This window comes from Nanorana parkeri, unplaced genomic scaffold, assembly GCF_000935625.1.
Source record: "Nanorana parkeri isolate BGI_ZX_2015 unplaced genomic scaffold, ASM93562v1 scaffold2770, whole genome shotgun sequence".
NCBI lineage: Eukaryota > Metazoa > Chordata > Amphibia > Anura > Dicroglossidae > Nanorana > Nanorana parkeri.
In genome coordinates, this window is record NW_017309038.1 from 29,810 (window position 1) to 43,326 (window position 13,517).

Here is a 13,517-nt window from a genome sequence, read left to right on the forward strand (position 1 = left end):
TCACGGCAGAGAGCCGTGACAGGATCGAGAGGTGAGCGAACGCCGGTATGTGTTCGCTCACCTCCCGATCTACTGAGCCGACCTGTGACAGTCTCATTGTCACAGGTTGGCTAGAACTATGAGGTGAGTGAAAATCACTCACCTCATAGTTCTCCTTTAACTCTGCAACAGGCCATGCCCTGTCAGCCTACATGTAGGCTCAGGGTAAGAAGGTAACAGGGCATACTACACTGTAAATGCAACACCAAATGCACAGAAAATGTGATATTCTTCTAGTGACCATCTTACTGAAAATGACTCATCTCTGTCAAGCCTGATGGTATTTAAAACACTTTAGTAGATTGAACTAATATTACAGAGAATATAAGAAAGTACTTTTTAGATAATGACCTTCCACTTTCTAACCCAAAACCATTACTTTTGGCAGCCCTGACTGTGGCCTGGCAGGAATGAGGGATACAACTATGTGAACTCCAAAATCTAACACACTATAGCACATTCTGAAAGACATCTACAACTGATGAAACTGGTGAAAGAGCTTTTATTATTTCTCCCGTGCCCTTATCCTCATGAAGCCACTTGATCTGTTCAGCAAACGATTACATGCACATGTTTTGATTTTTTACATAGAGGAACTGTAAAACATTACATATCTGATTCATCTATTAAATGCTCATATCTGAAAGTATTTGGGCTGGATCAAGTAAACATGGCTGTGCCAGTAGTACATCAGTGGATTTGGTGAGTTAGCGATGTTAAAGCTATTAGAAAAATATTTTCAACAACAGAAGCAATTAGGCATGATACCTCTCAACCAACTGGTGATGGTACTGTTACTGTCTGGGATGTTAAAGGACCCCTATTACATCTTTCTGCAAAAAGCCCAGATTCAGAGAGACATACCGCTCTCCCTCTCCCAAATTCGTGGCTTGGAAACATCAATCACAACTGACCATATTGTAGCATATTAAAATCACATTTATTAAGAACAACCAATTGCACTTACAAGATAAAGGAATAGAAAAAAGGGAGAAAGCTCCTCTCCTCCTTTGCAACACTCATGTCAACTTGCCCTGCCCACCCAAATGGTGATCTTTCTGAACCATGACTTTGGGAGACAGAGAGCGGTACAAATTAACTGTGCACACTGGATTACCTTTATGTGTGACACCATTGGAGGAGATTGCCGAATACTGTGCTGTGGAAAGGCTGGGCTTTGATCTGACTCCTAAGGGGTAATCCCGATGAATTTACGGACATAAAGACGTTACAGCTAATCTTTAACATGATGGCCATCTATTTCTGGTGAGTGTGAATTCACACTATCTCACACTTTGGTGCTGTATGCTCAGAAGATATATTTCACGGTGGATGTAGGATTGAATCATGAATTTCTGATGAATTTGGGACTATAATCATTTGTAACTTGCTATTATTTAGACAACATTTTTTGTCACATTCTTTCATTATTTTGATATTACAATTTGTTTTTGATACCACTGGGTGTTTTTTTTTAGCACCGTTTTGATATATTGTAAATTTCCTACACATGAATTGATCATCAGCAGTTTAGCACAGTGTTGTTAATTAATTTGATGCATCTCTTTAACTGTTTGCCGGCCGGCCGTTGTACATATACGGCCGGCCATGAGCTTCCTGGATGTAACAGGCTGTGTATACACGGCCTGTTAGCCCCGCCCACTCGTGTGCGCCGCGCGGGTAACGATGGCAATTTAAAAACAGGCAGCGATGCCCGTTAACATATAAGCGATCTGCCGGCTATAGAGCCGGCGGATCGCTTGTATAAGCTGCCGGCCCGTGCCCCCCCTCCAGTTGTCACGCTGGTCCCGGGCTCCGCTGTGCCCGGTGCGAGAGACCCCTGATGTCTCCATAAAGAGGACCTGTCACTTCTTTTGCTATCACATAAGGGGGTTTCTTAGCTCCTATGTGATAGCAATAAAGTTAAGTGGGGAAAAAATAGGAAAAAAATTAAATTTTCCCTCAAAAAATGTAAAGTTACACATAAAAAAGAATTTAAAAAAACAAATTTTTTTAAAAAGTTCCCACTCATACATACACGCGTCAGGGGAGCATGCCTATGAAAACGACGATTGCGCCCATTACGCCGCACATTACATATTGCCGCGAACGTTGCAGTGAGAGCAATAATTCTAGGGCCATCAATCACTGATAACACTAAACTGATGAGCTGTAAAAGCTTTTAAAGCGTTGCCTATAGTCAATTTTGAGTATGGTAGTTTTTGCGATTTCGCGGGGTGCGCGCAATTTTTAAGCATGACATGTTTGGTGTCTATTTACCCGACGTGACCCCGTCTTTTATATTTTACCAAAATAATCGGGTAATAATAATTGTTTGCTAACAATGTAAAAAAAAACGTTTTTTTTCAAAATTTTCAGGAATTTTCCCGAAATAAAGTAAAAACCCCAGTGGTGATTAAATACCACCAAAAGAAAGCTCTATCTGTCCCCCCCAAAAATGGTATAAAATTAATTTCAGTACAGCGTTGCATGACTGAATAAATGTCTGCCAAAGTACTGCAGCGCTGAATACTGAAAAATGGCCTGGCCAGGAAGGGGGTCTAAACACCTGGTCAGCAAGTGGTTAATACCTCAAAGCTGCCAGATTTAGATTATCGGAAACCTATGCCCAGGTGGAGTTAAGGATTTTTGAGTCTCTGCTGCAGCTGGAACGAGAGAAGATATGGGAACAGGAAAAGGTACTGAAGGGTGGCAGCTATATAGTATGAGAAAAGGGCATTTCTCAGTACTGGTGTTGGTGTGGCTATTTGGGGTGAACTCTGACCAGGGTAAGATGACATAATAATCATCGTGACGTGATGAGATGAGGACATGGAGGTATTGTTCAATATTTTGATTGATATTTTCTGACTGACCACTGGACTGCAGATGGAAAGCAGAAGTCCAATGAAATGTCAAAGGACTGGACCAGAGTTTGAACAATTTTGGGCACACGTTAGAAAAGAAAGAGAAGCAAAGTTTCAGACCCCAGTAATATAGATGTATCCAAAATCTCAATATAACCAGACCATATCCAGGTATGCAATATAAGGTCAAAGGACTGGGCCAGAGCTCTCCAAAAGCATGCTATAACTTGGACTCTCCTGTTAGACACAATGTGACAGAGCATTCCATGAAGACAGAAGACTCTCTTGATGAAGACTGAAGCTAGGATGGGAGCACAAGCCGGTCTTGGGAGGGGAGTCAGGTGATACATTTAGGAAAATCTGTCAACCATAACCCAGATGACAGTGAAGCCTTCCGAGGGAGGAAGTTAACATAGTTAGTCAGGTTCAAAAAAGACACAAGTCCATTAAGTTCAACCTACAGAGAGAAAATAAAATAAAAGACAACAACCTAAAACAGAATGCTATGCCTATATGCCCACAGTTGATCCAGAGGAAGGCAAAAAACCCCCATATAAAGCATGGTTTACTTGGCTTCAGCAGGGGAAAAAATTCCTTCCTGATCCCATAAGGCAATTGGATATTCCCTGGTTGAAAATAAAATTAATGGAAATAGTGCCAAGGTTCATCTGGGAAAGACATAGAAAGAAGTACACCAGATGGGGAGAAGGTGGGAGATTTGGATTACATGCATACCGCATATATTTAAATATTCTCTTAGACATTTTTATGAACAGATGAACAGTTGAACATAATTATAGGTACATTGTACACCAGTATGTCTGGGCAGTTCTTAATCAACTGCCCATCTTAAGAGTATAGCGTAAAGATTGGGTTTCACACACTTCTTCCTCCCCAGAGGGAGCGCAGGAGCTTTGATGAAGAGGAGTAGCCAGAATCAGGATGGGAGAAAAAACTTGGTCCTGGGATGACGTTCCAGAGTTAGCTACATCAAAGGGCCTGGACAAGTCATCTAGACACATGTTTTTAGAACCTGGTCAAAAGGTCATGTCAAAATTAAATCTAGTGAAAAACAGTAGCCACTGAGAGTGTTATAGATAATTAGGCGATGTGGAGAATCTCTTAAAATATGACACCATCCCAGCAGGGCAAGTTTAATAGCCAGGAGTTCTCAATCCCACATGATATAGTTCTTTTCAGAACTCAAATGCATTTTGAAGAATGCACAATCAGGATTTGCCCTTGAGGGTTTGAAGTGGAATGGCACCTACCAAAAAGAGAAATAATTAAGCTTAATGAAAAAGGCCTTGGTGATATATGGACATTGGAGAATGGGGGTAGACAGAAATGCAGTCTTGAGTTTTGGATGGCAATACATTTGCATTAGCACCCTTTTGGGTAAGGGATGTAATAGGGGCCACCAAGGTAGCATATTCACAGATAAACTGGCAGTAGTAATTGGTAAACATTAGGTCCCCTTTAATCTTGAGAGCTGAGACCAGTCGGATACCCCTTAATATGGCCACATCCATAAGTAGACTGATTGGTATCCGAGTTTGTCCGAAGAGGAACCTCATCAAGTTGGCATAGATAGTTTGTCCTGAAGCTGCCGTAGAACTGTTTTTGGTGCAAAGGTCATGGGAGAAAACAAACGACCATCTAGGTATGCTGTAACACAAGTATATGAGGAATAAAGGAACACTTAATTTTACGAAATTGGAAGAATTACTCGTATTGCCGATCCCTGGTATTGAAGTCCAGTTTCCACCTGTCACCTTCTTGAATTCTGATAATGCCCCTCTAAGATCCAAAAAAGTTACCTTTGGCCCTACAGTCATAAGCCCAGATTACAATGTTGAGTGCACTTCTCAGGAATGAAGAAGTTTGCCAACTCCATGGCTGTGGTGTAGGTCAACCATCAGGGAAACACCAAAAGCATGTAATGTTTCCTTAAGCGCAACAATGCTCAACATGAATAAACCAATTTTGTTTTCAGTGGCGCTGATTCACACCTGAGTCTTGTATTGCCTGTTGGGTGTAGCTCAAGAAAGTATCTATTTTTGGGCAGAAAACCCATGCTGTTCACGTGATTTTTTACCTAACAACCATCTTCTTCTCCTAGTTACTAGCTTTCCATTGGCTTAAACAAAAACAAGCCTGAAAATGTCCACAAAAAAACAAAAAACTTCACAATCCCTTGTAAATGCTCACAGTCAAGTTTGAAAGGGGAGTGGATTGAGAGTTAGAAAGAACTGACTTAGCAGAACTAATGTTGTTCATGATCCATAATGTTGTACTACAAAGGGAACAACTTAGAGTATAACACGTAAAGCTCTTGGTTACTCACAGCGGCAGCAAAAACTAATTGAGGTAAGAGCGTGAGTCTCTTACAAATTTGACCATATGCAGGCAAAAATGTTACTTTAAACTGATGGTAGCAAGAGACGGTATCAAACCTTACCAGGGAGACCAATGGAAAAAAAAGGGGATAAAAATGTACTCCACAGATCTAATAAATATAGTAGCTCTAGATGTTCGGCCCACTTATCCTACTCATGACTGAGTTTTCAGAGATTATAACAGAGGTTTTGCCATGGCTCTGGATCAGAAAAGTGCTCTGTGGCTAACACAGTACATAGTGGTTTGGAAAGCACCACAAGAAGGCAAGTGCTCAAAAGGTCAGACAGGCCCTGCAATTGTCCAGTCCACCAGGATTTGGGTATGGCCTTCAAAGCTGCTTCTGAGGATACAGTGATCCGGATAGCTGCATAAGGGACCAGTTCAAGCAGCATTTAGAGAAGGTCTTGATAAAGTAAACCAAAATAATGTGTAATAAAAAAAAAAAAATGCAGGAAACAGAAAAAAAACAGTGTGCCGCTCTAATGTAGAAGTCTTTGTTATGTATAAATGTTAAAAAGCAAGAATGGTACTTACAAACAGCCGATGTTGTAAAGCCTCCTTCTGCTGATGTGACAGGCATGGTTAACGCGTTCCTGGGGTAGTACCCCTTTAGTCAGAACCTAGCAGTTCCATCCAGCTGGTTCCTATAAGTCTTGAAAAACAACCAATCCGCAGCTCCATGCTTTCTCGTCACATAGCCAGCAAGCCGGCTCCATGCTTTCTTGTCACATAGAAGCATGGGACAGCTTCCTTGCTAATCAGGAAGCTGGGTGGCGAGTCTTTACACGCTGCCCAGCTAATCAGGAAGCCAGGTGGCGAGTCATTACACGTTGCCTGGCTTCCTGAATGGGACTTCCAGTACTCGGCATGTGGCGGTGTCGGCATGTGGCGGAAAAAAATGCAACAAAGGCTGTTTGTTGACAATACAACAAAGGCTGTTAAATCGTGTTGTTTACCCATATCTTCAGAAAAAAAATCACTTCTACTGTCGTGGTAAACAACCTGCTTCCCTATTTATAATGGTCTGGCCCTCTAGCAACTTCAGCGCAAAATTATAGCTAATTATAGCTAATTTGCCTACAAATGTCAGGTGGTCATAATGATCTGGCCACTCAGTGTATATGTCTTAGCCACAGTCACAACCGGGTTCCCCGGCCAGCCCACTCGTTTCGGGGGGGGGCTTCAGGATCACAAATACACACGTCAGTTCAGGTCACTGTTTTCAGGCACATCATGGGCATCACGCTGCCCCCCGCTTTTCACACCTTTAACACAGTATCATTCTAGTTAGTTAGGGCAAGGCTGCACGTCGTTTTCGGAGGACCAGAGGTTATAGATTAGGATACACGGTAGTGCCTCGGTCTCATTCATACGTCACGTCTTACGTACATCCTACACTGACGAATAGGTCATCCTGCTGCCTGGCGTCACCATCCGCATAGACAGTTAGGCTCAAGTAGGGTTATCTCGTCACGTCTGCCATGGCAAGCATTATATCAGGTTAGTGGCCACGCACGCACACCTGTCCTTAGAAACCATGCACGGTTACAGTCATAGTCAGGTTCAGGGGTGTCATCCCGCCTTTCTGTCTCATGTTTTTCAGTGAGGATCGTCAGACATCTCACGTCTCTGAGAGCTTGGTGGTGGCATCGCTACCGGCTACGCTGGCCAGGGGTTCCGAGCATGGAAGCGCCCCTTCCATTAGAGCGTGGACTATCCCCAAGCTCGTACTGGAGCTTCAGAAGAGGGGCATCCACTTTTCATCCACTGCAAGAAAGGCCGAGTTGTTCAAACTGCTGTTTCCTACGGCGGCCGCTAGTATGGTCTCGCAGCAAGTGTCCATGGAGACCGTGGTCACATCACTGACACAGATTCATTCCACTTTGAACATCATTACGACATCTCTTCACGAACTCCAGCACAGGACAGAGACTTTGGAGAGGCAGGTTGTGGTAGTTCCGGTGGCGGCCCCGGACGCTCCCAGCACATCTGCGGTTGCCTCCAGTTCTTCTAGCGCCATGGGGCTCCTCAACCCAGGTACAGGCACCACCCCTCCCAACATCACGCCGGCACATTTTGTCATGGCAAATTTAAGGAAGGACATATTAGAGGGTAAGGATGTTAACTTGGCGTCACTTCTCATTGCCGCACACGATGTCTCGGACAACAAAGCTTACGTGTGTGGGGAGGTGTCGGTCATATTAAAGGCCAGGGACCCGAGGCTGAACAGGAAACTGTTCCGTAACTGTCCCAATCGTAGGGAAGAACTAGATGCCTGCATACACGTAGTTGTGGATCTGGGATATAAGTATGGGGGTTATGCGTTTTATGATTATCACCGGGCTTTTTCAACCAAAGCGGCGGCAGGTCTGGCGCAGTTTTAGTTTGTAGCCAACTGGGGCAGGATCGATACAGAGCTGTTCTGCCGTCATTTCGCAGGCCTCAAGTCCCCCGTTTGCACCACGTGTCAATCTTCCGCACACACGGCTGACTGGTGCCCCACGCCTGCACCCTTAGACATGGCCACCACACAAAGATAGCAGGGCTTACTGCCTCACCCTTCCGGGACAGCAGCCGCGCAGTTCAACAAATTAGGCAGGCCAATACAGTACCTAGGCAAAGCCCAGATTTTCAACAACTTTAATCATAAGTCTTGCAACTACCCCCAGTGCAGGTTGTTGCATATTTGTTCCACTTGCTTTAGGGCCCACCCCAAGACCGCATGCTCAGTCAGGAACCCACAGGCACTATGACTAAGCCGGGTGAATGTAGGAGCACTGGTCGGTTTCTTTTCCTTGCATCCTGACCCCTCGTTAGCGGATTTCCTGGGCGGGGGGTTTTCCGAGGGTTTCCACACGGGTTTAATCACGTTGCCACAGTCAACATACAAATGCGGAAACCTGAGGTCAGCTCTGGCCGACCCCTCCACCGTCGACGATTTGCTGCAAGCAGAACTGTCCAAAGGTTTCATGATAGGCCCCTTCTCGGAACCCCCCTTTTTCATGTGGAGAGTTAGCCCAATAGGGTTGGTATGCAGGAAATTCTCTAATAAATACCGTTTGATTCATGACTTGTCAGCCCCTCATTCCACACACATTCCCAGCCTAAATGCATTGATACCTTCTGAGGAATTTGGCCTCAAATACTCCTCAGTGGATCAGGCGATACAGCATATTTTGGGATCAGGCGAGGGGACATGGCTGTCCAAAGCAGACATTTCCGACGCCTTTAAACTACTGCCTATCAAGCAGTCACTGTGGCAGTGGCACGGGGTCAAGTGGCGGGAGCAGTACTACTTCACTACCAAGCTGACTTTCGGGTCCAAGAGCAGCCCGTGGCTGTTCGACACGTTCGCCCAAGCTCTGCACTGGGTGTTGGAGGAACAGGGGCATTGCCAGAAAGTGCTGCACTACCTGGACGACTTCTTGCTCATCGGAGTCCCGGTGGCAGCACATAAGGTGGAAGGACCCCTCAGAACACTGACCTTTCTGGGTGTGGTTCTGGATACGGTCACCATGCAAGCCAGTTTGCCACCTGCCAAGCTGGTCAGGATCAGGGACATCATGCATGCACTGCTGGTATCCCCAGCATGTACCCGAAGGTCCTTGCAGTCCCTGTTGGGAATGCTCAATTTCGCAATGCGAATCATTCCACAAGGCAGAGCATTCATTTCCAGGCTACCGGCTTTGTTACCTGCCGCCCCTGATCAGGATTCGGTCATATTGATCGATAGGGCAGCACGAGCCGATCTATTGATGTGGGACGAATGCCTGCATAATTGGAACGGGATTTCCATGTTCATTCCCCAGGCTTCTCACTCATCTCCGAAGGTGGTCACAGACGCGGCGCCTTCCGCAGGGTTTGCTGCCATTTTTTGTCCACACTGGTTCGCCAGCCATTGGCCGGTAGAGGGCATAGGGGCCTTTTCCCAAACATCATCGCTTTTCGAGATATACTCCTCCTTAGTAGCGGCAGCTAGAGCATGGGGCCCCTGCTGGTCAGGTCATACAGTCATTTTTTACATGGACAACCAAGCACCGCACACGATGTCTCGGACAACAAAGCTTACGTGTGTGGGGAGGTGTCGGTCATATTAAAGGCCAGGGACCCGAGGTTGAACAGGAAACTGTTCCGTGACTGTCCCAATCGTAGGGAAGAACTAGATGCCTGCATCCACGTAGTTGTGGATCTGGGATATAAGTATGGGGGTTATGCGTTTTATGATTATCACCGGGCTTTTTCAACCAAAGCGGCGGCAGGTCTGGCGCAGTTTTAGTTTGTAGCCAACTGGGGCAGGATCGATACAGAGCTGTTCTGCCGTCATTTCGCAGGCCTCAAGTCCCCCGTTTGCACCACGTGTCAATCTTCCGCACACACGGCTGACTGGTGCCCCACGCCTGCACCCTTAGACATGGCCACCACACAAAGATAGCAGGGCTTACTGCCTCACCCTTCCGGGACAGCAGCCGCGCAGTTCAACAAATTAGGCAGGCCAATACAGCACCTAGGCAATGCCCAGATTTTCAACAACTTTAATCATAAGTCTTGCAACTACCCCCAGTGCAGGTTGTTGCATATTTGTTCCACTTGCTTTAGGGCCCACCCCAAGACCGCATGCTCAGTCAGGAACCCACAGGCACTATGACTAAGCCGGGTGAATGTAGGAGCACTGGTCGGTTTCTTTTCCTTGCATCCTGACCCCTCGTTAGCGGATTTCCTGGGCGGGGGGTTTTCCGAGGGTTTCCACACGGGTTTAATCACGTTGCCACAGTCAACATACAAATGCGGAAACCTGAGGTCAGCTCTGGCCGACCCCTCCACCGTCGACGATTTGCTGCAAGCAGAACTGTCCAAAGGTTTCATGATAGGCCCCTTCTCGGAACCCCCCTTTTTCATGTGGAGAGTTAGCCCAATAGGGTTGGTATGCAGGAAATTCTCTAATAAATACCGTTTGATTCATGACTTGTCAGCCCCTCATTCCACACACATTCCCAGCCTAAATGCATTGATACCTTCTGAGGAATTTGGCCTCAAATACTCCTCAGTGGATCAGGCGATACAGCATATTTTGGGATCAGGCGAGGGGACATGGCTGTCCAAAGCAGACATTTCCGACGCCTTTAAACTACTGCCTATCAAGCAGTCACTGTGGCAGTGGCACGGGGTCAAGTGGCGGGAGCAGTACTACTTCACTACCAAGCTGACTTTCGGGTCCAAGAGCAGCCCGTGGCTGTTCGACACGTTCGCCCAAGCTCTGCACTGGGTGTTGGAGGAACAGGGGCATTGCCAGAAAGTGCTGCACTACCTGGACGACTTCTTGCTCATCGGAGTCCCGGTGGCAGCACATAAGGTGGAAGGACCCCTCAGAACACTGACCTTTCTGGGTGTGGTTCTGGATACGGTCACCATGCAAGCCAGTTTGCCACCTGCCAAGCTGGTCAGGATCAGGGACATCATGCATGCACTGCTGGTATCCCCAGCATGTACCCGAAGGTCCTTGCAGTCCCTGTTGGGAATGCTCAATTTCGCAATGCGAATCATTCCACAAGGCAGAGCATTCATTTCCAGGCTACCGGCTTTGTTACCTGCCGCCCCTGATCAGGATTCGGTCATATTGATCGATAGGGCAGCACGAGCCGATCTATTGATGTGGGACGAATGCCTGCATAATTGGAACGGGATTTCCATGTTCATTCCCCAGGCTTCTCACTCATCTCCGAAGGTGGTCACAGACGCGGCGCCTTCCGCAGGGTTTGCTGCCATTTTTTGTCCACACTGGTTCGCCAGCCATTGGCCGGTAGAGGGCATAGGGGCCTTTTCCCAAACATCATCGCTTTTCGAGATATACTCCTCCTTAGTAGCGGCAGCTAGAGCATGGGGCCCCTGCTGGTCAGGTCATACAGTCATTTTTTACATGGACAACCAAGCAACGGCAGATATAGTCAATAAAGGTAGATCCAAGTCCCTGGCAATAATGTCTTTTTTGCGTAGGCTCACATGGCTGTCCCTCCAGTACAAATTCAACGTCATATGTCAGCACATCCCGGGTGTTTGTAATGTGGCGGCCGATGTGTTATCCTGGTTTAAATTTGATGTTTTCTTCCAACAGTGCCCGGAAGCGGACGCTGTTCCTACGCCCGTTCCTGCGTTCCAGCAGCTAGTACTGGACTAGAGAGACATCGGTTGAATGCCACCAGGTTAATTAACAACTCCCTTGCGAAGAATACCCACAAGGCGTATGAAGTGGCATGGAAGACGTTCAATGCTTTCGGGGCCATACACCCCGGCGAAGACTCCGGCAGCATAGATTTTATCTTGGCATTTATCGCCTACTGCCATTCGGATCTAAAGCTCGCCCACAACACCGTTCGTCTATTACTTGGCAGGGGTGCAACATTTCCTGGCTTTACCCATCCAGATAGGCAGTCCCTGTTCACGGCACATCCTGTCCGGGCCATTCTCAAAGGCATACAGAAAGAAGGGGTACAGTCAGATAGCCACAGGTTACCCATATCCAGCCACCTGTTTAGGGGCATGTCCATCATACTGGACGGATCACCGTTCGGTGTCATGCAAAGCGTAACGTTGAAAGCTGCCATTTATCTAGGGTTTCTGAGGCCGGGCGAGTTCACGTCTTCTAGTTCCAAGTCAGGTACCTTGTGCAAGAGAAACCTGTGCCGCTACCCTGACCATTACATGCTTACTCTTGAGCAGTGCAAGACCAATCAAGTAGGGGCACCCACGCCCTGTTGGGGTGTTAGATGGGCTCATGGTCAAATTGTCTGATTTTGCCGCACGGGCCTCTCTTGCCTTTTCCAGACGCGCCTCTCTCCTCTCAGCAGTTCGTGTCACATGTGCGCATGCTCCTCGGGCAGTTAGGGGAAAATCCCAAACACTACTCGGGGCACTCCTTTCGAATTGGTGCAGCCTCTGCCGCCTCTCACCATGGGGTACCTGCCCATGTCATTAAACATCTAGGCAGGTGGAATTCTGCATGCTTTAATAGATACATTATGATTATGGAGGGAGGGGCGAAACTCGTCATCCGGTTTTTGGGCGTTAAGCTGACTAACTACCTGCATGTCAGGTGCACAATTTTCCGGCTGCGATTAAGACGAACAGCGTGACAAAGGATTTATTTATCGATAAAATTTAAATGCATCTGGGACTCCCTGTTATGCTTGTATATTTTAAAGGAAACCATTTGAGGACTTTCTGATTTCTTTTGCAAGTGTAAATAACAAAGAGGACAAATTGGAATATCCTAGCATCGAGACACACCACACTTTGAAAGATGGATTGCCCGGCTAAAGCAATCAAGCACTCGTGAGTACAATATATCCGAGACACTATACATTGTTCGGTTAAGTGTGTTTGCAATTGAGGATTATACCTTTCTCTGTTCCACTTCTATTAATGTTCCTGAACCTCAAAAGATTTATCTTCAATCAAGCATTTTACTTTGATCATCAGTAATCATCATCTCCATGGATGGACTGAGACTTTAAGATAAAATAGAACGAGTACCCCAGGCATTTGACACTAATTCCTTGCATCCAATTTATAATTATAGTCCAAGTGCTGTTTCCTCAAACCATTTGAGGACCACCCGGAATCATAATATACGCTGATCAGCTTGCCCATAGAATGTTTGTGTGCATATTTGAGTGAATGGGTTGTTGCAATAACCGGTTTTTAATTGTGTTTAATTTAATTGTGTGGGGTTTGTTGGTTTAAATGGTGCATTTGGTTTACTTAAGACAATACTTTTAATCAATAAACTACTATTTTATACTGCATTCTGACTCTCCGAGCCTCCTTATTAGCTGCACCCTGTTTTAACCCCATGTGGTAAAACACATTTTTTTAATAGATACATTCCCAACCCGCACGCAGAGATGGCGAAAGCTTTTTCATGTTTGGCTGTTTGACGTGTACACACAAATAAAGTTTCTTTATTTTCTACATGATTGTTTTTGCCCCCTTATTTGGTGTACCGACCACTCGGACCAAGGCACACCTCAGGTCTGTAAGTCAATGTTTGTTATATTCTTGTTCCACTATAGAGGAAGAGACACTCGCCACGGGTGACAGGCTCTCCAGTGAGCGGCAGGTTCGGGCCAGGCACTCGCTTCCAGATCCAGGTAAGCTGACTCTGACTACAAATATATATATATTATATAAAAAAAATAATATATATACATACATATA

At 46.1% G+C, this 13,517-nt stretch overlaps 1 protein-coding gene across 1 annotated transcript in view; it reads right to left on the reverse strand.

Annotated features, from left to right (window-relative positions):
* LOC108802283 (gephyrin-like) overlaps positions 1–13,517 on the reverse strand; it is a gene marked incomplete at its 3' end in the record, with an annotated part of 93,832 nt that overhangs the window by 24,209 nt on the left and 56,106 nt on the right. The window lies entirely within an intron of this gene.